This window comes from Canis lupus, chromosome 17, assembly GCF_011100685.1.
Source record: "Canis lupus familiaris isolate Mischka breed German Shepherd chromosome 17, alternate assembly UU_Cfam_GSD_1.0, whole genome shotgun sequence".
Classification (NCBI taxonomy): domain Eukaryota; kingdom Metazoa; phylum Chordata; class Mammalia; order Carnivora; family Canidae; genus Canis; species Canis lupus.
Window position 1 is genome coordinate 18,985,793 of NC_049238.1, and position 24,430 is coordinate 19,010,222.

Sequence of the window (24,430 nt, forward strand, 5' to 3'; positions counted from 1 at the left end):
ATTGCTTATTGTCTTACTATATTGAAAAGTTCTTTATGTTCCCAAAACAAGTTCTTTAGGAAATGTTTTGCAGGTACTTTCTGCAAGTTTGTGACCTGACTTTCCTAACACTGTCTTTTGAAGAGCAGAATTTAAAAATTTTGTTTTACTCTGATATATCAGTTTTTTTCTTTCATAGTTTGTGCTTTTTCTGTCACACCTGAGAACTCTGCCTCACTTGGGTTGGCAGACTACAGCTGATTTAACCCACTGCTTATTTTTCTAAGTAAAGTTTTGTTGGAAAATGGCCATGCCCGTTTGCTTACATATTGCCTATGGCTGCTTTCATGCTATAGGCATACAGCCTATACAGTTGAATACAATAGAGACTGAATAGCCTATAAAGCTTAAAATACTCACCTTTTGCAAAAAAGTTTGACAACTCCTAGGCTAACCTAGCGTTCTCAAATTTTCTCCTATGTTCTCCTCTGGCAGTTTTATAGATTTGCGTTTTAAAATATTTAGGTCTATTACTTTTTTGTATAAGATGTGAGGTATGAGTTAAGGTTCTTTTTTCTCCGCCATATAAATTATCAATTGTTCCAGCAGCATTTGTTACAAAGACATTTTTTTTTTCCATTGAATTACCCTGGTACTTTTGTTGATAGTCATTTGACTGTAAATTTGTAGATCTGTTCCCTGGATATGTATCTTTATCCTTATGCCAAAACTACAGTGTCTTGATAACTATAGCTTTAATAGAAAGTCTTGAAATCAGGTAGTGTAGGTTTTCCAACTTTGTTCTTCTTTCTTTTTTTTTCAAAATTGTTTTGAATATTCTAGATTCTTGGCATTTCCATATAAATTTTAGAATCAGCTTGTGAATTTTTAACCAAAAAAATCTTCTGGGATTTTAATTGGGACTTAGGTTAAATCTATAAATATTGAAGAATTGCTATTTTTAACAATATTGATGGATCTGATATTTGAAAACAGTATTTCTCCATTTATTGAGGTCCTTGATATTTCACTCAGACTTTCATATGTTTGAGCACACAAATCTTCCATTTATTTTGTTATATTTATCTTAAATTTTTTATGTTAATATAATTGCTGTTTGTTTATCTGTAATTATTCATTGCTACTGTATAGAAATACAGTTGAATTTTATGTGTTGACTTTGTGTTCTGCAATTTTGCTAAATTCTTTTTTTACTTTCAGTAATAGATTCTTTGAGATTCTCTATATAGACAGTCTTGTCTTTTGTGAAAAAAGACAGTTTTAATTTTTTTTTTCATCTCTGGGCTTTTATTTATTTTTCTTGTATTGTACTGAAAGTACAGTACAGTGAGTAGGAGTGGTGAGAGCAGATGTTCTTGCCTTATTCCTGATCCTAGAGGGAAAGCATTTAGTTTTTCATGATTATGTATATTAGCTGTGATTTGTTATAGATTCATGTCCTAGGCTGAGGACGTTCCCTTCTGTTCCTAGTTTTCTGAGAGTTTTGAATCATGAATGACTGGGCTTTTTCTAATATATTTTTTCATATATTAAGATGATCATTTATGTTTTAATCCATTGTTAGGGTGAATTTCATTGGTGATTCTTTTTCATATATTGATCTAATATTAATAGTGCATTCCTGGGATAAAGTCCATTTGGTCATGATACATATTTCTTTTTATGTGTTGCTGGATTTATTTTTCTAATATTTGGTTAAGATATTTTATGTCTGTGTTCATGAAAGGATATTAGCCTATAGTTTACTTTTCTTAAAATTATTTTTGTGTCAGAGTAGTGCTAAAATTTATGAATAGTGCTATTAAAATGAATTGAGAAATGTTTTCTTCTTATGTATTTCTGCAAGAGTTTATGTAATACGATACAACTTTCTTAGATACTTGGCTTTCTTACCAAGGAAGCCACTTGTCATATAGCTTTCTTCATGGAAAGGTTTTAAATTATGAATTAAATTGTCCTTAGTATATCAAGAACTATTCTTATAATCTGATTTCTTCTTTTAATGAACTTGGTAGTTTGTCTTCAAATTTTCAAGAAATTGGTATGGAAGTAATAAAATTTATTGCCATAAGTTATTCATAATATTCTCTTATCCTTTTAATACCTATAAGCTCTCTAACGATGTTCCCTTTTCATTCCTGATATAAGTAATTTGTAGCTTCTCTCTTTTTTTCTTGATCATTCTGGTCGGAAGTTTATTCAATTTTGTAGAATGTTTTATTTTTTTTTCAAAGATATGTTTATATATTCATGAGAGACACCCAGAGAGAGAGGCAGAGACACAGGCAGAGACACAGGCAGAGGGAGAAGCAGGCTCCATTCAGGGAGCCTGACCTGGGGCTCGATCCCGGGACTCCAGGATCAGGGCCTGGACCGAAGACGGCGCCAAACTGTTGAGCCACCCGGGCTGCCCAATTTTGTCGAATGTTTTAAAGAACTAGATTTCAGTTTCATAGGTTTTCTTTATTGTTTTTTGTTTTCAGTTTCATTTCTTCCTTCTAATTGCTTTGTGTTTAATTTACTCTTCTTTTTCTACTTCTCTAAGAAGGACTTACATTATTGATTCGACTTTGCTTGTTTTCTAATATAAGCATTTAATGCTCCGAGTTTGCTAACAACTGCTTTAGAGGTATCCCACAAATTTTGATATGTTCTAAGTTTCATTCAGTTAAAAAATATTCAAAGATTTCTCTTACTCTTTGACCTTTGGGATATTTAGAACTGTGTTGTTTAATTCCTAACCCTTGATAATTCTTTATCTGTCAGTTTTTGATTCTGATTTAATTCTGTTTTGGCTAGAGAAAATACATTATTTGACTTAAAGTCTTTTAAATATCTTGAGGTTCATTATCTAGCCTAGAATATGGTCTTTCTTGGTGAATGTTTCATGTGCCCTTGAAAATAATATATATTCTGCTCTCATTGTGTAGGATGTTCTGTAAATGTCCAATTAGGTCAAGTCAGTTGATAGTATTTGCAACTCTTCTGTATGTTAATGGTTTTCTATTTTCTTATTATGTTGATTAATAACACAGGAGTAGTAAGGTCTATAGCTGTAATTGTGGATTTGTCTAATCTCCTGTTTTATTAAATTTTGTTTCATTTATTTTCAAGCTGTGTTTAAGTGAAAATACATTTAGGATTGCTATGTCTTTGGGTGAATTGTTCCTTTATGTAGCGTAAGTGTCTTGTGGCTAGCATACAATTGGGTTTCATTTTTGATCTGATAATCTCTACCCTTTAATTAGATGTTTAGATAATTTTATTTATATAATCATTGATAAATATGGATTTAAATCTTTTTTTTTTAAGATTTATCTATTTATTTATGATAGACACAGAGAGAGTCAGAGACACAGGCAGAGGGAGAAGCAGGCTTCATGCCGGGAGCCCGATGCCGGACTCGATCCCGGGTCTCCAGGATCGCGCCCCGGGCCAAAGGCAGGCGCCAAACCAGGGAGCCACCCTGGGATCCCCGATTTAAATCTATCTTGCTAGTTTTCTATTTAAAAAAAAAATTTTTTTTTTTAAGAGAGAAATGGAGTAGAAGTGGGGAGGGGCAAGAAGGGGGAGAGGGAGAGAGAGAGAATCTTAAGCAGGCTTCACGCCCAGTGCAGAGCTTGATGTTCGGCCTGATCTTACTCTGAGATTGTGACCTGAGCTGAAATCAGGAGTCGGATGCTTAACTGAGCCACTCAGGCATCCCAGTTAGTTTTCTATTTCTGACTATTTTAAATTTACTTTTTCCTTTTTTTCTGCCTTCTTTTGAATTAGTCCTTTTTCATAATTTATGTATGTAAATTATAAAATAATTGTAATTATAAATTATAATTATAAATTTTAAATTTATAATTTTATAATTATAAAGTAATTTTATGTAATAACTCTTGGCTTATTCTGTATATATGGTTATATGTCTATGTATACACACATATATAGATGTATACATGAATGTTTTTACATATACATATACATATACATATATATGTATACATACATATATATTGTAGCAGTTGCTCTAAGTCATGGTTTCTCAACCTTGGCACTATTGGTATTTTCAGTTGGATAATTCTTTGCTGTTGGGGACCAGAGGGGATATCCTGTATGCACTATAGGATTTTCAGCAGCATCTCTGGCCTCTGTTGACTAAATGACAGTAGCAACCACTTCCCCCCCTAGGTGTGACAACAAAAAATGTTTCCAAGGTACCCGGGTAGCTCAGTTGGTTATGTGGTGAACTCTTGATTTCAGCTCAGGTCATGATCATTCAGGGTTGTGAAATTGAGCCCTGTGTAGGGCTCCATACTGGGCATGAAGCCTGATTAAGATTCTCTCCTTCTGGGACACCTGGGTGGCTCAGTGGTTGAGCATCTACTTTTTGTTTTTGTCGTGATCCCAGGGTCCTGGGATGAGACCTGCATCGGGCTCCCTGGTTGGGGAGCCTGCTTCTCTTCTGCCTATGTCCCTGCCTCTCTCTGTGTGTCTCTCATGAATAAATACTTAATTAAAAAAATAATTCTCTCCTTCTACCTCTGCCCCCCTTCCCTCTCCCTAACTTGTATACATGTGCCCTCCCTCTCTCTAAAAAAAAAAGTTTCCAGAGTTTGCTTCATGTCCCTGAGGGAGTAAAATTCCCCCCCTGTTTGAGAACCACTAGTTTAAGGTTTAAAAGATAGAACTTTAACTTATGACAGTATTTATTTACTTATTTATTTTTAAAAAGATTTTATTTACTTATTTGAGTGAGGAGAGGAGAAGAGACATAGAGTGCATGAGTACAGGAGCAGGGAGATGGGCAGAGGAGGAGGGAGAATTAGACACCCTGCTGAACCAGGGAGCCTGAAATGGTGCTCATCCTGAGACCCAGGTATCATGACCTGAGCTGAAGGCAAAAGTTTAAGGGCCTGAGCCACTCTGGCTCTTTGGCAATCTTTATTTATGTAACATTATTACTACTTTATGTGTCACATGATCATCTTACGAGCATATATATATAATTTTCTACCTTCCCTCTTTATGTTGTCACAAATTTTACTTCTATGTATGTTAATAATCCCACAATACATTATTACTTTTTGTGTTCTTATATAACCTTCTAAAATGAATAAAAATTAAAAAAGGCTTTTATATTTACCTTTTCTTTATAATCCTCATAATTCCTTTTTGTAGATTCACATTTTTACCTGGTAATTTTCATTCCTGCTGAAAGAACTACCTTTAACGTTTTTGGTGTCTGCAGGCAGTGAATTCTGTCAGATTTTATTTGTCAAAAAATTCTTTCTTCATTTTTGAAAAAATAATTTTCTGGCTATAGAATTCTATGTTCAGCTTTTTTATCTTTCTACTTTAATGTCTTTTTGCTTGTGTAACTTCCTGAAGAAAAGGAAATACTAATCTTTGTTCTTTGTATGTAATTTTTTTCTCTGCCTTTGAGATTTTTATCTTTGTTTTTCTGTATTTTGGCTGTGATATATCCATGTATATTTGTGTGTGTATACATTTTCTTATTATGATTGGGATTCTCTAGGATTTTTTGCTCTCTGGTTTGTTGTCTTGGATTGATTTGGAAAAATTCTTGGCCTTTATTTACATATTTCTTCTATCTTGTTTTTTGTTTGTTTGTTTCCTTTTCTTGCAGCTTCAATTGAATGGAATTTGTTTGAAGTTATTTTGATAAAGTTCCACAACTCCTGAATGCCCTGAGATGTGTTTTTCCTTCACTTTTTTTAAACTGTGGTTTCATTTTGAAATATTTATGTTTGTTTGTCTTTAAGTTCACTGATTCTTTCCTCCTCTGTGTCCAGACTGCTGTTGAGCCCATCTCAGGAATTTTTTTTCTCTTTTTATTTTTTTAATTTTTTTTTCTCTAATAAAATATTTTTTATTTCTATCTTTTATATTTTTCCTTTCTTTTACAGTTTCCATCTCACTGCTGAAAATGTCCATCTGTTTGTGCATGTTGTCCATCTTTCCTACTAGATCATTTAACATATTTATAGTTATTTTTATTATTTTTTTATTTTTTAAATTTTTATTTATTTATGATAGTCACAGAGAGAGAAAGAGAGGCAGAGACACAGGCAGAGAGAGAAGCAGGCTCCATGCACCGGGAGCCTGACGCGGGAATCGATCCTGGGTCTCCAGGATCGCGCCCTAGGCCAAAGGCAGGCGCCAAACCACTGCGCCACCCAGGGATCCCTTATAGTTATTTTTAAATGTTAGTTTCAATAGCAAAATCATTTCTGGTTCTGTTGATTGCTTTATCTCTTGACAAAGGGCTTTTTTCTTTTCTTGCTTTTGTGTAATTTTTGATTTAAAGCTCATCATTGTGTACAGAAGAATAGGAGAGATTGCAATGATCTTCTGTCAGGCTGTTTGTGTTGGAGGTTGAGTCAATCTAATCATGAATTGAACTTGGTTTGGATTATTTTACCCTCATTACCTTCATTGTACCTCAGGCTTCAAATTTCTCCAACAGTTGGCTGCTGTTCCCTTGTGTTTATTTTTTTTTATTTCTTATTTTTTTATTTATTTATGATAGTCACAGAGAGAGAGAGAGAGGCAGAGACACACAGGCAGAGGGAGAAGCAGGCTCCATGCACCGGGAGCCCGATGTGGGACTCGATCCCAGGTCTCCAGGATTGCGCCCTGGGCGAAAGGCAGGCACCAAACCACTGCGCCACCCAGGGACCCCCTGTTCCCTTTTGTTTAGAGTGTGGCACGTGATCCTACAGGATTTTTCTGTGTTCCTATACCATCCTCATCTTTCAACAATATTTGCGTATCTGTGCACCAGAGAGATTTCTCTTTATGTTATTGTCCTCTTCTAGTGATTATTGTTGCTTGTGGGGCAGGATGGGATTCTCTGTAGTCCAGAGTTAATCCTGGTCAGGCCCTATGTTCCTAGGTGTTGGTGGTGGGTCTTTCTTAGCTTTTCTCCTCTTTCTCCCACATGGCAATCAAGCTCTGCCATTTGTAGCTGGTCATGGGGAAGAATATCCACCCCCCCACCCCGCCACCGCCCCACCGTGGTAGTTGATCTCTTTTGGTACTGGTGTAGGATCCTTTGTCCAAGACTTTTTCCTGTTCCCCCTCCCCAATAGTGGCAGAATTCTTTTTTGCCTCTAACTTTTCCTGCATCAGTGTATCTTTGCCTGTGTCTGGGGGCTTGACACTATTTTCCTCCCCCTCCTCCAGAGGCAAAGGCATTTTGCTTCTGTCCTCCTCTGAGGCAGCGGATTTTTGCATGGACCCTAGTGTGAGAGGGTCTTTCTGTGCTTCCCCTAGGGGCTCTAGGCTTTTGCTCTGTGTTTAAGGAAAGGTTGGGGCATCAGGCTGGGATTCTGGCCAGTACTTGTCACCTCCTGCTCATTTGCCTCATTGATGCAGGGCTCTCTCTAATTTACCTTTAATTTTTCTTGTGAGCACCTGGTTGAGGCATGTAGAAGAACTTACAGTTGAGTATAAACTCCCCTTGTGTCTGGATCCCCAGCCATTCCAAACTGACACATGAGTCTACTTTTGGTCTTTAAGAATTTGTTAAAATTTTAGTTGACTTTTTTGGGGGCACCTGGGTGGCTCAGGAGACTAAGCATTTACCTTCAGCTCAGGTCATGATCCTAGGGTCCTGGAGTTGAGCCTTGCATCAGCCTTACTGCTCAGCAGGTAGTCTGCTTCTCCCTCTCTGTCTGCTTACCCCACCCCATGCTTGCATTCTCTCTCAAATAAGTAAAATCTTAGAAAAAAAAAAAGTAAACTAAAAGTAATAAACATAACTGTGTGAATCTTGAAAGACAATAGGAACATCTGAAAAATACTTCAGAGCTGACAAAAAATGTTGGCCTATGAAATAAAAATTGTATGTGAGATACCTTTATTTTATGGAAATCAGATTTTATGAATTAAAAGATAAATGCAGAACACAGAAAATTATGAAGAACATGTTTTATGAATCTGACTCCAGGTGAATAAATATGTAAGAAGGGTAGCTTTCAGGGCTTCTGGGTGGCTCAGTGGTTGACCATCTCTGCCTTTGGCTCAGGTTATGATCCTGGGATTGAGTCCCATATCGGGCTCCCTGCAGGGAGCCAGCTTCTCCCTCTGCCTATGTCTTTGCCTCTCTCATGAATAAATAAATAACATATCAAGAAAGAAAGAGAGAGAGAGAGAAAGAAAAGGGAAAAGGGAAAAGGGAAAAGGGAAAAGGGGAAAGGAAAGGAAAGGAAGATGGCTTTCTAGCACTATTAGAAAGATTTCAGTTCTAGACTCAGTAGTGGAATGGATGGTCCCTTAAAACAGAAAGGAACAGTGTGTGTAGGCAACCTTATAAATCAGAGGATGGTAAGAATTACTGAATGTTTTTAGGAAAACTGGCTGGCAATTCAGAAAACAGTTTAGAGTAAAATCTCATTCCATACATCTTTTGGAATGAAGTATTGGAACAATTAGCCCATAAAAAGGTAAAAATCAAGAGTATGTATCTGTTATCATTGAAAGGGGAGAACTTTCTAAGCAGAGAAATATAAAAGAAATGGAGAAGGCAGTGGTGGACAAATCTGGCCACCTAAAAAGAAAAAACTTTTATGTTAAAAGCCAGTAATTGAGAAAATGTTCAGTGAATGAAAGAAACAGTGTTTTCACAACGTAAACAACCTACACAAACAATTAAGGAAAACATGAAGAAACTCCTCTCCTACCCCACCCCCCCATAGGATTGGAAGATGAAGTGTGGCAAAAGTTTGGAAAGAAAGGCAGTGTGAGTAATGGGGGAAGGACCTGATTAATGACATATAAAAGGCTCACTGGATAACATTCAGTGTCAAAAATTGAAGACTTTAATGTTATATTATAGCAGGATCAGTCCACATGGTTGGGTATTTTCTTCCTAGCAGGTGATTAAATTGAACCAGGATTAGGAATTTGAGGGTAGTAAAGTGGAAAGAAGAAAGTAACATATTAGGTAGATTGATAGCTTGGGTGGCAAACAAGATTTCGAGACTGTAATATAGCACAGTTACTAACTGGAGAGATGAGAGTAGGTGGAGTGCATCTAAGGGATTAAATCTGGACCTAGGTTACAAAAGATAGATTGGGGTATTGAATGATGAAGAGAAGAGTTTAGAACAACCACATGGCCTGAGCCTGAGGGAAGGGATGGGATTGCTTGTGAGTTAGGGTGCCTACTGCCTTAGCCTTCATTCTAGAGGGTTCTTAAGCATCAGATTTAGCCCAGTGGTTGAAAGAAGCATTCGTTGATAGGTTGAGGATGTAGAGGTGATTTGTTTCACTATATAAAAAAGGTTTCCAGAAATTCCCCAGGGAAAAGTTTGGAAGGAAGGGCAATGGTAGGGGAACCCATGAGGTGAGTGAGAAAGCACAGAGGACAGACACTGTGGGCATGAAAATAGGGGAGAGGTGAGTTGGCCAGAATGGTTTGTGTTTTGAGTAAAGCCCAAGGGTGATGGGTGGAAGCCATAGGTAGAATTAACTAGCAAGATTCCTGAATTGACCTGAGGTATAATGATTTCTGTGGTCCTAATCCACTCTGTCTTTGTAATCTAAGGGAATATTATTTTAGTAGAAAGCTTAGCCCTTGGTGGTAAAGCCTAAACCAGTTATGCTTTAAGTAATGAAAGCTGATAGGTTTCACATTTCTTATGTCTGCTAAGTCCCTCCAGTGTTAGGAGTTAGCTTTTTATTTATTTTTATTTTTTATTTTATTTATTGGAGAGTATTCACAAGCATGCATGAGCTGGGGGAGGAGCAGGGGGAGAGGGAGAAGCAGACTCTGTGTTGAGCAGGGAGCCTGACCGGATTTGGGGGGGGGGTTGCGGAGGCTCAATCCTACAACCCTGGGATCATGACCTGAGTGAGCTGAGAGCAGACTTAACCAACTGAGCCACCCAGGTGCCTCTAGGAGTTAGCTTTGAGATAAATGTGGGAAGACATAGTACTACCCATTAGTTTAGAAAAATCTAATTTGTCCTATCCCACTGCCAGTATCCAGTAATGAATGCTAGCCATTACATTGAGGTATCTTCTGCTAGGAATCCCATTCTCTCCTATTGTTCCACTTTACCTGAAACAGATTACTGAGGCCACTGCTGCTGGGTGATGTCAGCACCTCTGATGAGTAAGCTGATAGTTGAGGGTCCTGGTCTCCTTGGAATTCCAGCGCAAAGCCCAATTTGCTCTGCGTTCTTTCATTAGGGATCTGAACTTTTGAAAGCTAGTAACTAATGATCTCTTATTAACTTTATTTATTTAGCCTTTAATCTTTAATCTCAATTTTAAAAATATGTAGTGGGGACAAGAAAGAGAATTGGCCTTTCTTGAACAACTAAAGCATTTGTATAAGAATCTGCATGCTTACAGGGAAACAGTGTTATGTAGCAGAATCTAAAGTCTGTCATGTTTTAAATGTATCTTCTTTCTCTTACTTTAGATCTGTCCATATTAGTGGAAATGTAACTGGAATTCACTCTGATGATAAAATCAAGGACCATCAACAAGAGCATGCAGTAGGAAATTTTGGTTCCAAATGAAGACACCAAGATTTAGGATTTCTACTTTTTCTAAGGTATTTGAGGCACAAATTTACTTTAATCTGACTCATTGGAAGTCATTTTATAATGTTGGTTTCTATATATAGATTTCATAAGTTTAGAAGTTTTTATGTTAGTGGTTAGCTTTTATTTTTTTTAAAGGCTTATTTATTTTAGAGAGAGCAAGCATGTGTGAGAGCACAGTGGGGAGGAGCAGAGGGAAAGGGAGAGAGAGTCTTAAGCAGATTCCACACTGTGCGTGGAACCCAATGCAGGGCTCAGTCTCATGACCCTGAGATTAGGACCTGAGCTGAAACCAAGAGTCAGATGTTTAACTAACTGAGCCACCCAGGTGCCGTGGGAAATAGAATAGTTCACCCTTCCCTACTCACTTCCCCTTAAAACTAGTTGAGAAAAAAATCGAGATTTTAAAGGGAGGTAATCTTTATATTTAATTATGCATGTCAATGATAAATATACTGAGTGCAGATTAAGACTGAGTAAACTATGTTAGAAGATCTGGAATAAATAAATGTCAATTTAGTAATTATTTTATGTTAGAAGATCTGGAATAAATAAATGTCAATTTAGTAATTATTTTATGTCATGACCCTCTGAGATTAGCAGGTGAATTTAGCACTCAGAGTCAGCTCACGTGATACATGAAATCTTAGTGATTGTCCTTTAGTTTGATTTGGAAACTTTTTTGTTCCTGTACTCCTAAATTTATTATTAAGAGTTTTCTATTCACTAAGAAGTATCACTTTTACTCCATAGACTGTCCATGTAGGACCTTTGGCATCTGATGGGGTAGTTTCCCTTAGACCAGAAAGGGAGATATATAATTAAAGAACCAAGTGACACTTCCAAGTCATGGGGTGGATCCCAACTTTAAAGACTACATAAGATTGTTGAAAACAATCAAAGGAAATACAGTGTCAACCGAAAACAAACACCGTACTCTATTTTTCTAAAATCACATATATGCCAAACTAGATATAGTTAGGTTGGTGTTTATTTAAAAAAAATTTTTTTTTCTTCTAATTATGTTTTCCAAATAGGAAAGAAGTATGGAAAATAATTATTTTAGGGATCTGGTCAAAGTTGGTTGATTCTCTGTATACATTATAGAGGTTTGTAAATTAATCTTGAGGACTACAAAGAAGAAAATGTGAGAAAAATCTATCACTTATTACTAGGATTATTAATTTCATTTTGTTGTTTTGGAAGAAGAATATGTAACGCAGTAAATTGTAAAATAGTAAGAATCCATGATATTGGAAAATCCCAAGACTGCTATAGTTATATGTAACCTTTTAAAGGAGGTGGTATAACTGAGCAATGTTTGTGAAAGTAAAGTTACCTCAAATCACGTAGCAGATGAAGAAGAATTAGATTGCTTCGATAAGAAGTTTTAAAACTGTTCTTGGCAGCTAGTAGATATATTATACTCCTCAAAATTTTTTGGTATCATTTTGAATCAAATGGTAATGATAATTAAATATATAATGTGTCTTATCAGAACCATTTCCCTTGTTTTTTAAAGATATCTTCTTTCAGCTAACACTTAACAACACTAGTTGAAAGTCCAAGCTTTGCAAAGAATAGTTTGGATATAGGGAAGAATATAAATTATTCTATAACTTCATTATAAATGAAGTTGAAGAAATCTTTTACTTCAAATGTTTACTCTTGGGGCAAGGAAGCTAAATACACTCGTCTGAAAACCTGTTTAAAAACAATCATAATGGGCAGCCCCAGTGGCTCAGCAGTTTAGTGCTGCCTTCAGCCCAGGGCGTGATCCTGGGGCCCCGGATCGAGTCCCACATCGGGTTCCCTGCATGGAGCCTGCTTCTCCCTCTGCCTGTCTCTGCCTCTCTCTCTCTCTGTCTCTCATGAATAAATAAGTAAAATCTTTAAAAAAAAAATCATAAAACAAGCACATAAAGTCAAAATTTGGAAGCCCTTTCTAAGTAATATAGTACTGTGTTCAGATCCTAACAAAAGTTAAGATTAGGGAATAGGAAGTTCTAATCAATTTGCTGACTACTTAGTTGTAGCTGTTAACTGTTTATGGTTCTATTTGTGAAAGTGCCCTATAGCTAAATTTATTTGCTTAATCCTTAACTGAAAGTGTCTCTAATTCCTCAATTTCTCATATCTCCCCACTCATTTACAGGCATTTGCATGTGATATCCTTCATTAGTATTTTTCATTTTCCCCTTTGGAAATGAAACGCATGAAAACATTTGAAAACAAATGTCAACAAGAGGAGAATAGGTATTCCCTTACTACAGTTTTCTCTGCAGCATGATGGAAAGAGCACAGGCTTTGGCTCTTCTACTTCATGCCACCCTGAGGAATTGAATTAATATTTTTGTCTTAGAAATATTGCTTTTTAGACTTGTGATGAAAAGTGAAATGTGTGTAAATTATATAAAATAATGCTACTCAGTGTGAGGTTAATGAATGTTGTTGCTAAAGAAAGAGAAGACCACAGTACTGAAGTATCATTCACAGTTACCCTTCTCATAGCAGAAAACAGGTCAACTCGCGCTACTAGTGAGAAGCTTGTAAAACCAGTTTCAAAGTTAATGGCAAATATTATGCTTGGAGAGAAAGTAAAATGAGCTTTTGGCAAAAATCCCTTATCAAAGGCATACCATCTGGAAAAGCAATTACTGTCATGTGTGCACGCTAGCAGAATTTTTGTTTTTCAGTTGGATGAAAGCACTGATGTTTAGAGAACATACCAGCACTTCATAGAGATGTGTTACTGTTTATCACTGAGAAATCCATACTGTAGCAGAGGAGTTTTTGTTGTTGTTTTGTTTTGTTGTTGTTTGTGGTGGTTGGTGGCCTTTGTTTAAAGCCAGTATTGCCTGGAAAAGTTGCATTGGTTCCTGTGATCAAAGCCTCATGAGGTTAGCTGCAGGAAAGGGTGCACCTAATCTGTGAGGAAAATAAATTATACCAGGGTATCAATTCCTATCTGCTTTTTCAGGGAGAATTGACATTCAGTAATGTGATTTGAGTCTTTTTAGATTTTATTTATTTACTTACTTATTTATTGAGAGAGGGTGCAAGCAAGGGGGAGGGGCATAAGGGAGAGAAAATCCCAAGCTGACTTCACGCTTAGGTGCAGAGCCAGAGCCTGCTGTGGGAATAGATCTTAGGACCCTGAGATCATGACCTGAGCTGAAATAAAAAGTTGACTCCTAACTGACTGAGCCATCCAGGTGCCCCGTCAGTAATGTAATCAGCATCTTCTGATTGTGATTTAATATCAAAGTAGTAAAAATTGTGGATGTAAGCAATTTTTGACCACCAAAGACATGTCCTTTCAGCATTTTGTGAAGAAATGGTCAGTAAGAATAGGATCCTGCTTTTTCACAGTGGTGCATGCTAGCTAGGTAGTATGACAGGGCTTTAAATGTTTAATTAGTTTTTTAGTAAAATAAGATAAATATATTTTTAATACTGATAATGCCATTTCTATGATTTCAAGGGGGCACAGCATAGTAAATATATTTAATATTTCAAATAGTAAGGATTTACAAGTTCATATTCACAGTTATCATGAATTTTAGTGTTGAGAAGGTATGAGTTCATAATGATAGTTCACGAAACAACTCACTAGTTTTCTTTGGAGTATGCTAAGGAGCCAGCTGTACCTGAATGTAACCAAATAATTGAAGAGAGGAAATTCTTTTGTGAGGAGTATTTTGGTTGATAAATGAAAAAGGAGTGATAAATAGAACATCACCATTTTGTTTTTGTTTTTAAGATTTTATTTATTTATTTGACAGAGAGAGAGGGTGTGTGTGCATGAGTACAAGCAGGAGGAGTGGTAGAGGGAGGAGCAGGTTCTCCACTGAGCAGGGAGACTGATGGGGGACTTCTGAGATTGTGACCTGAGCCGAAGACAGACACTTCAACAGGACTGAGCCACCTAGATGCGCTAGAACATCAGCATTTTGTAGTGAATTCCTGGACGTAAGTAAAGATTATCAGTGGCTGCTAACATCACAGAGAGAGACAGCCAGATGTTAGAGTTCTCTCAATGAAAATTCACAATTCAACCTAGTAAGTATTCCTGCCAAAAAATTGAACTTGAACCTGAATCTCATCAAGCTTCTCGCTCTACCTACCAGTTTACAGGAAACACAGAAATAAGGCAACAAACGAAATGATACCATGGAGATATAGTCAGTAAAATCTAGGCTTTGGGGAAGTCCTTGAGATACACAACTTGTTTTTTTCAACAAATTAATTGTAAGGAACAAAAAAAGAGAAATGAGAAGGAAACTTGAGATTAATGGCAATGATTGGACTTTATCAAGGACCAGTTTTGTTTTTAATTTACCTCCTGATCTGTAAGCAGCCTATTCATGGCTCACTTTACTTTCAATCACTTGTTGATTTCATTGGTCCTGTTTGCTGAATTTCTTTATGAATCTTAGATAAAACTACTACTTCCTTCCCCCAGCCCTCACACCTATTACATAATTACTTCCCAACTGACTTTACGTAGGTTATATAAGGTAAAATTAGGCAAAGCCCTTAGTATATGATTTAGCACATAATATGTATGTAGTAAATATATGCCTTCTGATTTAAGAGGTAACTTCTTCATGATTTTGTTTAGAAATTGTTCCTTTGCGTTAATTTTTAAAATGGGAAGGGGTGAATATGGCTTAGTTATTTTAAGAGAAGTCCTAGGCCTGGGACAGGTGGCAAAAACTGTTGGTAATATTACGGTGGTTTAATGAGTAATCTCTGTGTTCTCTGCAAGGAACTTTTTTTATAATTATCTTTGAGTTTAAGAAAGATTACTGAGAGAGTTGGTCTTCAAAAGAATACTTATTGGGGGTGGTGTGGGACAATTTAGGGGGAAATGTGACTTGTTCCAACTCCATGGATTTTAGGATAGCTAAACTTCATGAAAGGAGGCATATAGGCTCTAGTAAGAAGGAAAATTTTGAGTGTCACCCTCAGGAAAAAGAGATGAATCACAATTGTAGCCTTTTCCTAAAGGTTATAGAAGGTAGCCATCCAAAGACCTGGTATAGCTAATTAAAAGCTATATTATTTTTTTTGTATTTCACCATGCTACTTCCTTTATCTCAGGTGCACCTGTGATTTTGTATAGCCATAAACTGTAGCAACCTAACATATCTTTACTGGTATTTTTGAAAATGATATTAAACTATTTGGAAACTAAAGATGGTAGTGGTATAAGAATTCCATTTTTCAAATGACAGCTATAATTATTGAGTGGCATAGCTATTAAAATTGAATAATCAGTCACTTGACTATTAAAGAAGAGGTTTTGTTATGAGCTACAGTTTATTGGTTAGAGATAAAAGATACTTTTTGAAGAATAGGATAAATGTGTATGATAGAAACTCATACTTTTATCTGATCATGAAAGCTTTGAGTAGAAAGATGAAATACTTTACAAACTACACCTGGATACTTTGGAAACAAAAAGGTGATAGGCAGAATTAAGCATATGAGAGGCACTCAATTTAATGTCTGTTGTGAGTTGGTAAAGGCATTGAGATCTTTATTGTTCTGTACATGATCATAAATGAGGAGGCATAACTAATGTGGGCATTTACAGAGTTTGGGATTAGTGAATTTAAGGGAAAAGAAAGCTGACATAAGGAAAACAAAAATATAATAATAATAGTTAATATTTAATGTTCACTGTATGCCAGGCGCACTGTGACAGACACTTTATATATATTTTCAGATTCTATCCCAATATTCCTGTGAGATGTAAACTATTACATCTATTTTATGTATAAGAAACTGAATCTTAATAAGGCTTAGTATTTTTTTTTTTTTAAAGTGGGCTCCAAGCCTAATGGCAGGGCTTGAGCTCACAACCCTGAGATCAGGAATCATGTGTTCTAACAACAGAGCCATCCAGGTGTCCCAATAAGGCTTACTTTTTTTTTTTTTTTTAAGATTTTATTTATTTATTCGTGAGAGACACACAGAGAGAGGCAGAGACATAGGCAAAAGGAGAAGCAGACTCTTTGTGGGGAGCCTGATGCAAGACTCGATCCCAGGACCCTGGGATCATGACCTGAGCCAAAGGCAGTCGCTCAACCACGGAGCCATCCAGGTGTCTCAGGGCTTACTTTTTGAGGTTAATTCACAGTAGACCCAGGATTCATCCATCTCTTTCTCTTGGGGTGAAACCAAAAGTTTAAATTCAGAAACTAATTTCTAATCAGAATTAGAGAAGCAAGTGTATTATTCTAGTTCAACCAAACTGCAAAAGGATAGATTTGAGAAAACCAGTGATTTAGCTAGTTCAGAATAAATTTCTGATATGATAGAGCTCCTGAAAAGTTTTTGTAATTATAGATGTATTAGTTGGAGTATAGTGTCTCATACAAGAAAGGTTGTAGTACTAACATGTTACTCACTAGTCAAATCACATTTTACTATGTTAGAGAAGAAGGAGGGATGCATTATTTGTTTTTGAAAATTCCTTATATTATTAAACTCTCTTTGCCTATGAAATTTCTAATTTCAAGGAATTTCCAAAAGTTCTTGAAAATTTCAGTAGCTTTTAAAATTCATTTTCAAGTTCATTTTTAATTGAGGAGTTAAACTGATAAAATACTGATAAGTCATTCTATATCAAGCACTATTTTCAAAATTAAATTAACTAGTATTAAATGCGTCCTTATGATATTAAGAGTAAGGACAGAGATTCTCAGTTTTGCACCTAACCTAATTTTATGTTTACACTGCTAGCTAGACCTGTTTATCCTGACTGTAGTGCAAAACTTGCATTGCCTTTTTTTTTTTTTTTAATTTTTAAGATTTTATCTGTTTATTCATGAGAAACACAGAGAGAGGCAGAGACATAGGCAGAGGGAGAAGCAGGCTCCCTATTGGGAGCCTGATGCGAGACTCAATCCCAGGACCCCTGGATGATGACCTGAGCCAAGGATGGATGCTCAACCACTGAGCCACCCAGGCGCCCCTGCGTTGCTTTTATAATAGGGCTTATTTAGTCACTTTTAAAGCTTTCATTTAAATTTGGGATTAAGTATACTTTTCCAGTTGACCACACAACAGTAAAACTAACAAACACATGAATTTTAGGTTATGCCACAAAGGCAAACCTCAGTAAATTCCAGAAAAGCTGAAACTTTTTGTGTCCATTTTCTCCCTACAACAGAAGATTAAAATGCACTACTCCAACCACTTGGAAAAATCAAACAGAAACTGTTCTTAAATAATATTGAGTCAAAGAGAAGATCAAATATACAGTAACTGATTATTAAGCTAACAGAAATGAGACTTAGGCTAAGACTAATACCATGCTTAGAAGTAAATTGATTAAAAAAAAATAAATGAACTCAACTGTAGAATTTAATATAACAAAACCAATAAAATAAATGCCTAGGAGAAAGGAAAGATGTAAATAAGATAAAAGCAGAAACAGATACATTAAAAAAGAAACTAAAGAATTGAAAAAATCTAAGAGCCGTTTCTTAGGATTAAAAAACAAATAAACCTAATCTTATCAAGGAAAAGATAGAAAACCAAAGTATGAAAGAATAAAGGGAATGTGTATAGATAAGATATTTTTAAGTATATATAGAAAAGAGACAGCTTTATTTAACTATAAGGCAGTTGATTTGTAATTTCTTTGAAATGAATTGTTAAACACTCAAACTGCTTTAAGGAGAAAATCTGGGTAAACCAAGAACTACGGAAGAAAGTTTAAGGAATTTTCTCCAAAAATTGGTTCTGGAGCCAGATCGTTTTGCCAGTGAGTTTTTTCTAACTTTCAAGGAACATATAATTCCTATGGTGAGAAACTGTTCTAGAGATTATAAAAAGATGGAAATATGCCCAACTAATGTTATGAAATCTGTATGAATATCTTAACAATGGTTACTTATGAGAGTGAGATTCTTTTGGGGAGTTACTGTTTTAGTTTCTATTGCATGCAAAGATTTTTATTGAAATTAAGATAATTGTGAAAAAAAACCCTAGAAATTAAAAACATAGACAAAGATGACTTTTGTATCTGTTATTATATTTACTATTACTGATGCTCTTTATTCCTTTGTGAGGATCCAAGTTTTGACATAATATTCTTTCCCTTTTGCCTAGAGAGCATTTCTTTAAGTGCATTGCATTTTACAATGGATTTTTCTTAACCTTTGTCTAAAAACATTTCCACATTCATTTTGAAATATATTTTAACCAGATATAGGATTTTAGGTTGACAGTATCTTTCTTTCATTATTTAGTAGTCACTCCATTGACTTCTCAGTTTCATAGGTTCTGATGTGAAGTCTGTTTTTCTGTACGTATTGGGTCTTATTCTCCGCATCTAGCAGGTTTTTCCATTTTTTCTTTTTTAAAAAATATTTTATTCATTTATTAGAGAGAGAGCATAGAGAGAGAGTGAGAAGGAGAAGCAGACTCCCAGCTGAGCAGGGAGCCCAATGTGGGGCTCAGTTCCAGGACCTTGGGATCATGCCCTGAGCCGAAGGCAGATGCTTAACTGACAGAGCCACCCAGGTATCCCTCCCTCCATTTTTTCTTAATCACTGGTTTTCAACAGTTTGATTATGTTATTTCTAAGTGTGGTTTGCTTTGTTTTTCCTTCTTGGATTTTGTTGAGCCTCATGGCTTATGGTTTGAAAAAAGTATTGTCCATTATATTTCCAAATATTTTTTCTGTCACCTTCTTCCCTCTAGTTTTTGGACCCCAATTACATGTATATTAAGTTGTATGTTGCTATATATCATTGGTGTTTTGTTTTTCCTTTCTTCAATACTTTTTTTCTTTGTGCTTCATCTGGATCTTTTTCTCTTGCTGTGTTTTCAAGTTAAGTGTTGAATCTACTGTACTCCCATCCAGTGTATTTTTCATTTCAGATACTCTATTTTTCATTTCTAGAATTTCCATTTCGACCTTAAAAAAATCTTGCACTTATCCCTCAACACTTCCATGTGTTTCTCTACCTTCTTGAGCATATTGAGCGTATTTATAGTAGCTCTTTTAACATCTTTGTCTGCCAAGTTCTGTGTCTCTGTCAGTTCTGCATCTGTTTCTATTGATTTGTCATTCTCCTGGTTATAGGTCATATTTCCCTTTTAATTTATATGCCTGCTAAATTTTCTTTGGATGTCAGACATTGTGAATTTTTTGTTGTTGGGTGCTGGATTTTGTTGTATTCCTTTCAATGATGTTAGTCTAATTTTTGGCATGCAGTTGAATTTTTTGAAATCTCTGATACTTTTTTGAGACTTGCTTTGTTTTGAGGAAGCTTTGTTAGAGTAGGTCTAGAGCAGTCTGTTTTCTTAGAGCTGATTTAGAGTTGATATCTTCTGAGGATTTTACTTAATATTTCATGTATTATGAAGTGTTTTCACCCTACTTAATGAGAAGAAAAACTATTCCTAATCTTGTATGAGTTTTAGGACTTCTTTGGCCTGTTTATTTTTCAGTGGTTCTTTCTCCAACCTTAGGTAGTTTCCTCTCATACATGACAGATCACTTCCTGCCAAAGCCTGAAGGGAACACCTCTGCAGATCTCTAGAGCTCTGTGTAGTTCCCTTTTCTTTGATTTGCTTTTCCAAAATTCTGGCTTGTTGGCCTCCCTGAACCTCAGTCTCTGTCTCTGTCTCCTCACCTCTCTGAGATTTCCAGGCACATTGAAGTCCTCACTCTCTATGCTGCATCCTAGAAACTGCTTCAAGGGTGTGTGAGATGGGCCAATGATAGGACTCACCTCATTTTCCTCTCCCACTTTCTCAGGAATCCCTCTCCTGCTTTGTTATACAATATCTGAAAATTATTGTTTTATTAATCTATTTTATCCAGTTCATTGGTTGTATAAGGCAGGAGGATTAATTGGATTTCTGTTATTCCATCATGGCTATTTGTGGAAATACTTGATGGATTGGTTTTTTTCTCCTTCTTTTCTGTGGGTTAAGATGTGGGTCTAAGTATAAAAGAAGCCAAGATACCAGTTGGCTTATTCTCAGTGTCTCAAATGTTAGGCTAACCTGTAACTGAGGTGGAGGAGTCCCTAGATGCTTGTCCAAACCCTTTAATAAACAGGCAATTTTGCCTGGTACATCCTTTCTTTTTTCACTCTGGAACCTTTTGCGGTGGTAGGGTGGCTGATCAAGAATTATGGTATTCTATAATGATGTTCAGTATGCTCTGTATGTTGGCTAATTGAATTTAAATTAAAAAATTTAAAAAGTATGGTATTCTGAATCTTGTTCAGATACCACATAGTTTTAATAAGTTCTTAATACTCTTTCTTTAAGCTGAATTAAGACCCATTTCTATTTATTTTTTCTCAGCTATTTGCTATTGCTCACCTTTAATTTTATCAGATTAGATTTTTTGGTTGCTAATAGCTAGTTATATAACTGGTTGTCATTTTTTTCATTTGGATTGTATTTACTTCATTCATCATGTATTTTCCCACATCACAGTAACCTTTAGGAGCTTGACAGGGTTTGATCTTTTATGCATTATATCTTTAGTTTTGTTCCTGCTTCTCTGTTCTTACCATTCTTTACTCAGAAATGAATGAACAAATAAATAACCGAATAGATGTAGACAAATCTATGTATGCATATATATACACAGTGCATATTTTCCATTCTATTAACTGTGATATATACTATTGATTTAATATATTTTCAAGAAAAAAGAAACATTAAATTTATTTTAAAGTTCTTAGACATTAGCTGACAGAGGCATATATTTATACATATAATTTTTATACCATCTTCTTTGGAATCATAAAATCTAATCCTTTTTCAAAGTCTGACATGCTGGGACACCTGGGTAGCTTCAGTCAGCCGTTGGGCGTCTGCCTTCAGCTCAGGTCATGATCCTGTGGTCCCGGGATCGAGTCCCACATTGGGCTCCCTGTGAGGAGCCTGCTTCTCTCTTTGCCTATGTCTCTGCCTCTCTCTGTGTGTCAATCATGAATAAATAAATAAAATCTTCAAAAAAACCAACAAAGTGTGACATGCTGATTTTCCTCACCTGTGCTTGCTTTTTTTTAATTTATACATTATGATGGTATAGTTTTGAGTCATATGAGAAATGTTTGAATTTACCTGCTTTTCTTTTTTTGGCTGAACTCATAGTTTCAATTTTTCTACAGATAAACTGTGAATTAAATAATTCCCTTTTTTTAGACACCTGGAAACTTTTGACAGATTGATAGCTAACAGTTGGGTGTTAGTACCTTGTAAAATGTAAATTGGTCACACCAGTGTCTCTCTTCCAACTCTGATAACTCTGTGGTCTATTTTGAGAGATTGGGCAATTTCTACTGGCTTTAATTGCCCTTGCTTGTCTTGCAGTGGACAGCTTTTATACCACAATAGCTGTTTATTACAGAGCTTCATCATAATTCATATGAATATTTTCATCTTAAAATCTTTTCTTTCTTTCTTTCTTTTTTTTTTTAAAGATTTTATTTATTCATGAGAGAGATAAAGAGTCAGAGACATAGGCAGAGGGAGAAGCAGACTCCCTGCAGGAGCCCTGGGATCACGCCCTGAGCCAAAGGACAGACGTTCAACCACTGAGCCATCCAGGTGCCTCTTTCTGAAAATATTTTCAGGCAACAGTTAGGCTTTCAGATTTAACTTGAAGTTCAACTTCATATGAATTAAACTATGCAGTTAACTCAGCTATGGTCATAGTTGGATAAACAGCTATCTTCTCAGAAAAGGTATAGATTTACACATGGGTACAACTTACTCTTTTGCTTGGCTAATGGTAGGTGTTTGGACATAAATTCTGATATTTCTCCTAGTTTCAGAAACTTTAAAATATTTTTTAAGAAAAATAAATATTTTTAGAATTGAAGAAATATGATTTAGGAATTTAATATACAGTGAGGAAGCTTAAAGTCTGTCATGTGATATAATTATTTAATAAGTTTTGAGATGATCAAATAGCAGCTATAAAAATTAGTATTGAACCTATCTGTATGCAAATATATGGTTAACTTTTTAAAACTGAAAAGCTAGTAAAACTGTTCAAAGAATAAAAAGGCTAAAAAATTGACCATAAAAAGTTAAGCACATCTATATGAAGAAAAGTAATACAAAATTAAAAATAAAAATAACAAAATGGAAAATATTTACAAATATGCCCCTAAAGATTATCCAACATTACTGTGAATATCTGAAAAATATTTACAATGCTAAGATTGAGTGAGTTTGTTAGTAAAGTAATGCCCATTAGATCCTAATGGGACATTGAGTAAACAAACATAAGGAGAACTGGGAATTCAGACAGTAGTGAATAACCTTTCATACTTACTGAGTAAGTATAAGAAAGTAGTCCATAGGCAATCTAGTGCTTATGCATTGCTTTTGAAGTTGGTACAGTTCATATAGAGGAAAGTATGGTAGTATATATTGTAAAAACCATAACCTATCTGTGATCATTGGTTGATAAAGTAATTCTCCTCTTGGGAATTAACCCTGAGTAAATAATTCATGGAATAAAAGACCTGTAATTAGAGCTATATTCAGAAAATATTACTTATAATAGTAAAAACTGAGGACAATCTAATTGGTTAACAGTGGGAAATTTGATGTATTATCAGTTAATATCCAAATATTTCATATCCCCTATGTATAAGCGTAAGTACCATGACAGCAGGGACTGTATTATTTTTGTTCTCTACTGTAACACCATCGCCTAGAATAGCTTCACTTATAATGAGTCCTGAACAATTATTATTATTGAAATGAACAAATCAGTGGAATAATGTTAAAATGAAATATACACATATGGAACCTGTTGGTAAGTACCTTGTGAAGAAGGGATGTTGGGAACAAGTTGGCTGATAAGGAATTTTTAGAAGTTTGCACTGGATTGTGAAAGTTCAGTGAGATACGAATTTCTCTTGAGAGCCAGGAGTTGGGAAAGGCACTCCAGGAAAAGGGTCAGTGTGAGGAAAGGCCTGCCAGTAGCAATTGACTGCAGGATAAGGTAGGAGATGAGGCATAGGTGGAGGCCGTGTTATAAGTGGACTTTGTAAGGAAATCAAGCTCACTAGGTGAGACTTTAATCTGAGTATGGGAAGTCACTGATGATTTTTCAACAGAAGTTGACATTGGAAGAGTTATTTAATTCAAGAAGTTTAATCTGGCATTAGTATCCCGAACAAGTTTAGGCAGGGAGATCAGTTTGAACTCTGTTGGAAAGGGAGTGGAACTTCATGTGAGAAGTCCAGTTACAGTAATTGTAAAGCTATTTTGTTTTGCATCTTGAACTATGGCTAGGAATGATTGTTCCTTTGTGCTAATGTTATTTTTATTAATTATTTTATTTTTATTAATTTTAAGAGTTAAACTTGGTTATGTAAAAGGACAGTGTCATTAGAAGAATAAATAAAAATTTAAATATACAGGAAAGATTTTACTGAATTCTTAAAGTTTAAAATGATTCTAGAAATGTTCAGGGTAAAATAAAACTATCTTAGGAAGCCTCCATTGAACCATGCCACACAGATATGTAATTCTTTCAGCTTTACTTTCATTTTTGTAAATCTTTCCTTTTATACTGTGGAAGAAAACTACCTCAGCTATCATTGTTCTGTCAAAAATATTGCTAGAATTTCTTTAAAATTATAATCTTCTAGTGAAGGATCAGACTTTTAAAAATTATGAATTGAAGGCCTAGTTTGCTATCTGGGACTTTATGGAAAAAGTAGACCACCCCACGACCCCTGCAGTTTTTATATTAGTGAAACTGGGGTAGTGAAAGTTGACATTTATAAAGCAGTTCATTGTGCTGAATTAGAGTCATGCAACTTGTTTGGAATAAACTAAAAAGAGATCTT

General features: G+C 35.5%; 1 protein-coding gene across 5 annotated transcripts in view; it reads left to right on the forward strand.

The window, feature by feature from the left end:
* The window catches only part of NCOA1 (nuclear receptor coactivator 1), a 243,507-nt gene that overhangs the window by 45,596 nt on the left and 173,481 nt on the right, over nucleotides 1-24,430 (forward strand). For all 5 annotated transcript variants that reach the window (XM_038560934.1, XM_038560932.1, XM_038560933.1 and 2 more), the window contains one exon: nucleotides 10,445-10,579. The gene's annotated coding sequence lies outside the window, so the exon portion shown is untranslated. Of the gene's footprint in view, nucleotides 1-10,444; nucleotides 10,580-24,430 lie in introns of those variants that run through there.